We start from the raw sequence: 8,968 nt of genomic DNA on the forward strand, positions 1-8,968 counted from the left end.
AGTAGCTTCCTGTTGGTAGCCTTCACAGGACACCTTCTGCCTGGGAGGAGGGACCACCACCAGCAAACACAGAACTTTTCATCATCCCTGAAGAGAAACAATATACTTTGGTAAGATAGATCCAAAACTGGGGTGTCCCCAGTTTCATGAGACTGTGCATGGGGAAGGGGATGTCTTCTGTGAGTGAGGAAAATGTGATGCCAACCTGACTTTGGCTTTGGCCATCAAGCTGGGAAGGGGTCTAATGAGCTTTGCCCAGTGTGAGGTCAGGAATATTGCTAGAATAATTGCTGGAATTGCAGGTTTTCGCTGAGCTTTTGTACAGAGTGTCCATAACCTGGCTTTGGTGGGGGAGGGCTGCAGGATGGCCTCTGTGAGGGGAGGCCAGGGCTGCCGCAAGCTGGACACAGCCAGTTCCAGCCAGCTCCAAGGGGCCCGCTGCACAGCATGGCTGAGCCCCACAGCCAAGATGACGGCGCCTCTGGGAAAAAGTATTTAAGAAAGGGCAAAAAATGCCAGACGAGAGAGGAGGAGAGAAAAGTAAAAGTGAGAAACAGTAGTTTGAACACCAAGGTTGGAAGAAAGAGGGGAGGAGGTACTCCAGGTGCTGGCGAGGACCACAACAGCGCAGATATCCACACTGCAGCCTGTAGAGGACCCCATGCCAGAACAGGTAGATGTGCCCTAAAGGAAGCTGCAGCCCGTGGAGAGCCCACACTGCAGCAGGTTTATCCTGAAATACTGCAGGGGAAAAGTGTGAGTAGGAAGGAAGAGCAGAAAGGAACTGTTACAAACCAACTGTAACACCCCCCTCGCCGCCCCATTCCCCCTTTTCCCTGCGCTGCCTGGGGGAGCAGGCAGTAGAGGAGTTGGGAACAAAGGAGTGATGTTGAGCCTGGGAATAAGGAGAGGGTTCAGGGAAGGTGTGTTAGTCTTTGTTTCTTACCATCCTATTCCATTTTTAATTGGCAATAAATTAAATTGATTTTCCCCAAGTCGTGTCTGTTTTGCCGGTGACAGTAAGCAATCTCCCTGTCTTTATCCTGACCCATGAGCTTTTTCACACGATTTTCTCTCCTTGTCCTGTTCAGGAGGAGGAGTGAGCAAGCGGCTGGGTGGGTGTTTGGCCCTTGACCAAGGCTGACCCACCACAGCACTGCACAGCTAGACTTGGGGAATTTGGCATGTAGACAACACAAAGGCTGCTGGAAACAGACCATCTCCTCTCAGAAGTGTGTAAGGTGATTTTCAATGTACATCTGCTCAGAAGCGGTTCACCCCTCTAGGTGATGACTAAGGTAATCATGCAAATACTTGCAAGTACAGATGAACCCATCAAGGAACTACATCGAAATAGTCAAGTTTACCCTTTAATCTGAGCTGAGCACTCAATTCTCAGCTTACCTCACAGGCAGAAACTCTGTTTCAGTTCACTCTTCACTCAAAGAAAGTTATTTTGCTTTTCTGTCAAATGCAGCAAACTATTTAAGCCTCAACTTTAGCGGAAGGGCAATTTAATTAATTCACAGAGTTATTCTTTTAATTGGATTTGGGTGAATCAACTTTTCTGAAACTCTAGAAAGAAGGGTAATTGGCTTGGCTTCACAGATGCTATTCCTGCTTGCATTTCAGCTAGTTCTAGAAGCAAGGTTATTTCTCTTTGAGGATATCAGTCTGAGACAGCGGCATTCACTGCAGTTTTATTATTTTAGTATGATAAAAATGTAAGACAATGGAATGCTAAAATCAAACTCTCCCCTTCTTAACATATTTTTAAATGATGGAAATGTTAGGTAGGCTGACACCAATTTGATCATCAACTGTCGAGAAAAGAAAATGAATGAAAGGGGAAAAGAGTCACATTTTGGTGATGAAATATTCTTCTCAGCTTCATCATGCCACTGTGGCATTTGATGCACCTGAGCACAGGCTAGAAGATGAGACAGAAGTGGTGTCCACAGAAGTGTTGTCAGTTCCCTTTGTTGTGCTAAGCAAATTCAGTAAAACAGCGAAGAACAACCAGACCCGTCCACACTGAAATAACAAGAGGCTTCTCCTATAATTCTGGCAGGACTAGGTAGTTGAGGAGACATTATAAAACCAGCACTGAAACAAATTATAAACTCTCAATAACAACTTTTTAACCTAAAACCACCATTTCTTGAGACAGAATCAGCACTCTGTGAAGAAGATATGTCAAGGGAAGGGTTTTTGTTTATCTTTTTTTAGCTGCAGTGAATTCTTGTGTCATTATGAAGGGCATAGCTATCACGATCTCAGCTCCAAACAGCAGGAGTTTCTACACAGTGCCTTAATGCAAACAACACGCCTGCCTCCTCTCCCCTTTCCTTCCCAACGCATCGGCAGACAGGAGTGGGCAGTCTATTATCAGTATTTGTGTTTGTGTACCACGTATAACCTGAGTCTAGGGCCGAGCACGTGGTCCCCTGATGGCACCAGGCATGGTATAAAAGCAGAAAAGGCTGCAGTTCTTGCCTCCAGAAGTTTCTAAGTCCAATGAGAGAAGAAATACTGTAAAAGGAAACTGAACAGAAAGAGGTGAAATGATTTGGCCCAGGCTACCCACTAACAGGGCTGGGAACTGCTATCAGCTCTCATTCCCTGATCAGCTCAGTGCCTGAGGTCCTCTCTTTGACACTGTACTTCTCTTAAAACCATGGATATTGTTTTTGCACCTGCTTCTACAGGCTCAGCTGTAAACAGTGTCAGAGAAAGCTCTGCACAGGTGGGACATTCAGTGCCACCAAAGAGATTATGTATCTGAACTCATTTAAAAAAATAAAAAAAAGTCCCTCTAACAGCAACATTTGCAAAATTGGAATTCACGTAAGGCAATGAATTCACATTATATGGCTGCACTTGTAAACACCAAGGTAGATATTGACATTTAATTTTCTCACATTTATATTCCTAAGAGGAATTATATATTCAGTTTACACAGATTTATTGCACTTAATTGCTTAGCAGCATTTGGTATAATATTAAAAAGGTCAAAAAAATGTTCTTAATACCTATTGTGAGGTCCTGAGCCCCTGTGGATTGCAATAAAGCCTTCCCTCTAAAGCAAAAAGCAGTCTAGATGTCAATGTGCACAAATGAAATGGCTTTAGAAGTGGCAAAAAGGAAAAACAAAAAAGATGTAAATTTTGTTTTAAGCCACATGCACAAAATCACATTTATGGAGGGTAAATACTGTCTACTCTGGTGGGTGGAAATATGTGTGTGCTGTTTGTTCTGGTTTGGCTGCCGCCGGCAACAAAAGCGCCACGCGGCCACCCCTCCCCCCGCCGGGGGGCGGAGGAGAATGCAAAGAAACAGGCAGAAACCGGTGCGTCGGGATAAGGGCAGTTTAACAGAACAGCAAACAAAGGGAACAGCAACAACAACGATACAGAAAAGGGGAATACTCAAAACAAACCCGCAGAACAGAACCGCTCTCTCGGACCGCACCGCCGCTGAGCCCTCCGGAGCCCACCGCACCGCGCCCCCCCCCACCCCAGAACCCAGCATGACGGCACACGGTATGGAATACCCGGCTCTGTTTGGCCCGGTTGGGGTTGGGTCAGCCCACCCGGCTGTGCCCCTTCCTGGATTCTGGTGAAAATTAACCCTGTCCTGGCCGAACCCAGGACACTGTTGCATCTGAAGTTCTTTTCCCATTGCCTGTTCCTGAGCAAAGACCCTGGAGGGAAAGAGTTCGTGGTTCTGCCTATACAGAAGTCTGATAAGATCATCCACTCCCAAGCACTGGGACTCACCTAGTGTTTTCCATTCACATGTTGTGGTAATGGGAAAATTAGGTAGTTTATTAACAAAACCATTCAGCAGAAAGCTTTGCTCTCTTTGAAACAGTTTCAGATTCTGAGGAAAAACCTTTCTTTGTCTTAACCAAGTATATATTCCTTTTCTCCAAAAAAATTTCAGTATTTTTCTAAAGGATGTTTTCATTTCCAAACAGCTCTAGTAGACATGTCAATGACTAATGATGTAATTGATTATCATTTAAGGTCAAGATATGATCTTGTGCAATTCCAGTTGGTTCTGCTGAAGTTTGGAGTTATGGCCAAGCACTGAATTTTCCAAGATAGTGTGAAGTCTGTACCACTGCACCACACCATCCTCTGTCTGTCCACACAGCAAGTGAATCACAGAATCACAGAATGATAGGGGTTGGAAGGGACCTCTGTGGGTCATCTAGTCCAACCCTCCTGCTGAAGCAGGGTCACCTACAGTAGGCTGTAGAGGACCTTGTCCAGGCGGGTCTTGAATATCTTCAGAGAAGCAGACTCCACAACCTCCCTGGGCAGCCTGTTCCAGTGCTCCGTCACCCTCAGAGGGAAGAAGTTCTTCCTCATGTTCAGACAGAACTTCCTGTGCTTCGGTTTGTGCTGAGAACCTGCAACGATTAATGCATTGAGTCTTATATAATTTCCTTCCCCATTCAGATCAGGGCTGAATTCTCCAGTGACAATGCCATTATATGCTGGATGAGGGTATGGTCATCAGTGTATTCCTTTTCATCCCCAAATTCCTTTGCATGTTTCCACATGCAAAGCACTGAACAGCTTACAAGCTGTCCACTGTGGCTAAACAGGAAATCTTTTAAATTGGTTTCCCATTCTGTGATGATGATAGGTACTATAAATTCAGTGCCTCACTGCTCCTGCTAATTTAGCTTAATATGCATGCGTAACATCACAAAATCACTCAGCAACAGCAGTGTTAGGATGTCAACCAGAGCTGTTGCCATGAGATGAAGATTAGTTTAATCTTCTAAACCAGGGGATGATATTTTACTGGAAATGCCACAAACTGTGAGGAACTTAATCTGAAAATGAGGATATGGAGTTGCACAAAATACATCTGATTTAGGCATGTACATTACCAAACCAGTATGACATTACACGGTCTGTACTGTGTTTTTTATAAATTATACCTTAATACTGTAATTGGTACCTTTATTTTGAATTCAGCATTTCATCTGATTTTGATGGAAGAAGAAACGTCAGAAATTGGTATTCGCTGTGCTTTCTCAGACCAGTATTTGTTCAGGACAAGTTTCACTGTAACTGTACAAATAAAAATTACAGCAGGGTTTAGGATTTTGTTGCCATCTTCTAGACTGTCACAGTTAGAGCTCATTGCTAGAGATGGCAAAAAAACCTGTCTGGATATTGAGTCTAATTCAATGCATAACATTTGCTGTCATCTATGTATTTTCTAAAGTCCTCATTCACAAGGTTCCCTGTGGTGGATATCTCCAGAAAGGGAAGGAGGTAAAACGGTGGAAAAAAAATTGCGTTTTACCTTCGATCTGTTTCTGTTCCATCCTTATCCTTGCTTAGACTTTGCTGCTTCTATTTCTTCTGTGTAGATCTCTATAAATACTTCCCGTCTTTATCGTCCCTTCTTGGATACCTACACTAGTAATCAACTAAATGTAATGTCTCTAGGGGAGTTGAGCCTCTACACTTACTTGTTGCTTTTTTGAATTCCTGATATGTTCTGTTTTCATTGTACAGTAACACCAAAGTAGTATATGTCTGCTGAGGGATAGCCCCTCTTCACTCTACACCACTTCACTGGGTGAGAACAGAAACCAAACACAGAACTCCCAACTATTTCAACAAAACCAGGGTGAAAAAAACTCTACCAGCTCTCAAATCTACACATGATTCCCACCCAGCTTTCACTTTCAGTAAGAAGAGGCTTCAGTAGACCTGCCTTTTACACAGCTGAAAATTAAAGCAGTCCTATCTAAGTGCTTCATTCCCATCCACTTGATGCTGGATCTGCTTAGCGGAAAATTCCTCACTGCGCCTTTGCATCAAATATCCAGCAAGGATAAGCCAGTCAGCACCTCTCCTCTCACAGTAAGTCCTCAGACTGCATCCACTCAAAGTGTCCTTCCTCAGGGCATGTTTAGTGCTTTATCAGTGCTGTTCCTCAATGCCTTGTGTCCTTCTCAGTGCTTCTTCAACAGCAGCACTGTCAGGCCTATATGGCTTCTAGGGCTTTGCTATAATACCACTACGGGGAGAGGAGGAGGAGGTACCTCCCTTTCCAACAGTGCTGTAGCCAAAACAGGGCACAGCTGAAGGTCTTGCCTCCTCCTAGCCTGGCTTCTATCTCTGCTGATCACAGCAACCCATTATCTGCCATCCTTAGGTCAGGTTATTCTAGAATGAAGAGACTGGGAATTTAAAATCCTTAAGCAGACACCAGTTAAAGTGATTACATCCCAAATGAAACTTTATCATAGGATCATAGAATACCTTATGTTGGAAGGGACCCATAAGGATCACGAAGTCCAACTCCCTGCTCCTTGCAGGACTAGAAAGGACTTTAGGCAGAAAAACATTCTGTTACTAACAGAGCTCTGTGGCTTAACCAGTTGCCACTGCATACAGAAGAATTACTTGTCACCTTGAGAAATGAGATTCTTTTTCAAACCAAAAGAGAATTCTTTAATTTTATTTAAGACAATGTCCAGATGGAGATCAGTGACAAGTGGTATCCATCAGGGGTCCATATTGAGACCAGTATTGTTCAGTATCTTAGTCAGTGGCATAGACACTCTCAGCAAGTTTGGAGATGACACCAAGCTGAGTGGTGCAGTCAACATGTCTGAGGGATAGGATGCCATCCAGAAGGACTTGGACAAGCTGGAGAAGTGGGCCCGTGTAAACCTCATGAGGTTAAACAAGGCCGAGTGCAAGGTCCTGCACATGGGTTGGGACAACCTGCACTATCACTACAGGCTGGGGGATGAAGCAATTGAGAGAAGCCCTGCGGAGAAGGCCTCAGGGGTACAGGTGGATGAAAAGCTGGACGCGAGTTGGCAATGTGTGCTCGCAGCCCAGAAGGCCAACAGTATCCTGGGCTGCATCACAAGCAGCATGGCCAGCAGGTCAAGGGAGGTGATTCTGCCCCTCTACTCCGCTCTGGTGAGACCCCGCCTGGAGTCCTGCATCCAGCTTTGAACCCCCCAGCACAAGAAGGATGTGGAACTGTTGGAGTGGGTCCAGAGGAGGGCCACAAAACTGATCAGATGGATGGAACACCTATAAGGAAAGGCTGAGAGAGTTGGGGCTGTTCAGCCTGGAGAAGAGAAGGCTGCGGGGAGACCTTATTGCAACTTTTCAGTACTTAAAGGTGCCCTATAGGAAAGATGGGGACAAACTTTTTAGCGGGGCCTGTTGCGATAGGACAAGGGGTGATGCCTTTAAACTAAAAGAGAGTAGATTTAGACTAGCGGTGGGTGGTGAAACACTGGAACAAGTTGCCCAGAGAGGTGGCAAATGCCCCATCCCTGGAAACATTCAAGGTGAGGTTGGACAGAGCTCTGAGCAACCTGATCTAGTGGTAGATGTCCCTGCTCATTGCAGGGGGGGTGGACTAGATGACCTTTCAAGGTCCCCTCTAACCCAAACTATTCTGTGATTCTATGATCCAATATAGTATTTTGTAAAGAAATGTGGAAAGCAGAGACATGGTACTTGAAAGTTCTGATCAGTTTTCAGAAGCCATTTCTCAAAACCCTCTTCTGGCAAGGAGTACGTGCAATCAGAAAACCAGCATGGCAAGTCAGTTAATGAAGGAGTCAAAGTTAGGGTGGCCAAATGCACGCAACTCTGCAAGAAAAACACATTCAGTAACTTATAAAACATACTGATAGGGCTGAGATCAACTGGTGTGTCAGATATAGATAAGAACATTCCACTGGTCAGGCATCCCTTGGGCAAAATCTGACCTGTAAGTCTGCCCAAGCATAGGTTAATTTTTCTTCCCACAAGGCAAGAAGAATTCAATATTTCTTGAGGTGCTGGGGTACAAGCAAGCTGTCAGAATTACATTTAGGGGCAGTCTTGCTTTGTTTCTCTTGTTTACTTGTGTGTATAGGACAGGGTAAGCACCTACAAAGTTTTCCTGCCCAGAACAGGAAGGGGGATATTTGCGAGTTCATAGCAGTCACTCTGAGACTCAACTTCGACTGCTGAATTGTTTCATGTGGAGGAACTATGCAGCTCCTTGCTCCTGTGCTCAAGCAGGCATGTAGCTAACCCATATGAAAATGCCCAGCCATATACCATGAAACCTCCAGCTGCATCGTGAATACAAAGCATCTTGCAAAATGAGATTGCTTGCACTGTCCGAAACCCTGCTCAAGCACATGAAGGTGGAACAAGGGATGGTGACACCACGATGACTAATGAATGCAGGCCATTAAGTAATCAGAAATGGAGCTTCCTACCGCAGCCTCACTGTTTGGGAAATTCTATCATGTTTTGGGAAATGATACTCATTTTTTGCCCTAAATGCTTATGGGTGTGGCAGTGCCAAAGACCTAAAATCAGAAGGGTCAAGCTTGCTTAACACTTAAATACTGCTTTGCTGGAAACTATTTCCAGCAGAAAATTCTGGATTGCTCTTTTAAAGAAGAAAAAAGCAGAAATCTGGCTAAAATCCTACAAATAAGAGGGCAGCTGAAGAAATATGTAAAAATTGCTCAGAAAAAAACCAAACCAAGCCAACCATTATTTTTACATGCTAATCTGTTCCAGTGGGTTGCTTGCACACCCCAGCAAGTTGCTTGATGCTTCTCTGGCTGTCATCCCCGGGGAAATTCCTGTGACCATCAAGCATCATGGAACTAAAACCAAAAGCAACTGATACACAGGGCTTCCTTATGCTAATTGCAACAGTGAATATTTTCCAGAACACCTGCTGTCCTGGAGGAACAGGCAAGATCCATGAAGATGAGGCTGTTTTCACAATTTTGTCCAAATATTGTAGCTCCTACCTCATCAGATGCATATCCCTGGGCTTCTCCTCTGAAGGGATGCTTCTATAATAGCAGAATAATCCCCTTCTAGCGCTACAAACTAAAAGCGGAATTCTTGAGTAGAAAGTCCACTTAGAGTTTGGGGTCTTCTTGCTCCCCTGA

Source organism: Opisthocomus hoazin, chromosome 1 (assembly GCF_030867145.1).
Source record: "Opisthocomus hoazin isolate bOpiHoa1 chromosome 1, bOpiHoa1.hap1, whole genome shotgun sequence".
Taxonomy (NCBI): Eukaryota; Metazoa; Chordata; class Aves; order Opisthocomiformes; family Opisthocomidae; genus Opisthocomus; species Opisthocomus hoazin.